Consider the following 353-nt stretch of genomic DNA (forward strand, 5'->3'; position numbering starts at 1 on the left):
AAGGACTGACTAGTTTCATTCGCGTGGTTTTTAACGCTGTGAGGCGAACATAGTTCAACAGTGATGATCGATTAAGTCGGATCCTTGCAGGGTACCTTTTTTTTCAATACTACTTCCACCTTTTAATTTTCGCAGTGTGAGTCTGTTCACGATTTGAAACACTGTGAAAAATTGTCGTACCGGGTACAGGAAAATTTTCCATGGAAGAAGTCGTACAAGTACAATCTGAAATTGTACAATTTACTCGCCGTATGTATAGACTTGGAATCGAATATCGAGCGACAGCGGGAGGTTGTACATGTACGACTCGTATTGTAAATGGCAAATTACAAAATATATCGTACATGTACAAA

This window comes from Frankliniella occidentalis, unplaced genomic scaffold (assembly GCF_000697945.3).
Source record: "Frankliniella occidentalis isolate FOCC.00 unplaced genomic scaffold, Focc_3.1 Scaffold91, whole genome shotgun sequence".
In the NCBI taxonomy this organism is placed as follows: Eukaryota; Metazoa; Arthropoda; class Insecta; order Thysanoptera; family Thripidae; genus Frankliniella; species Frankliniella occidentalis.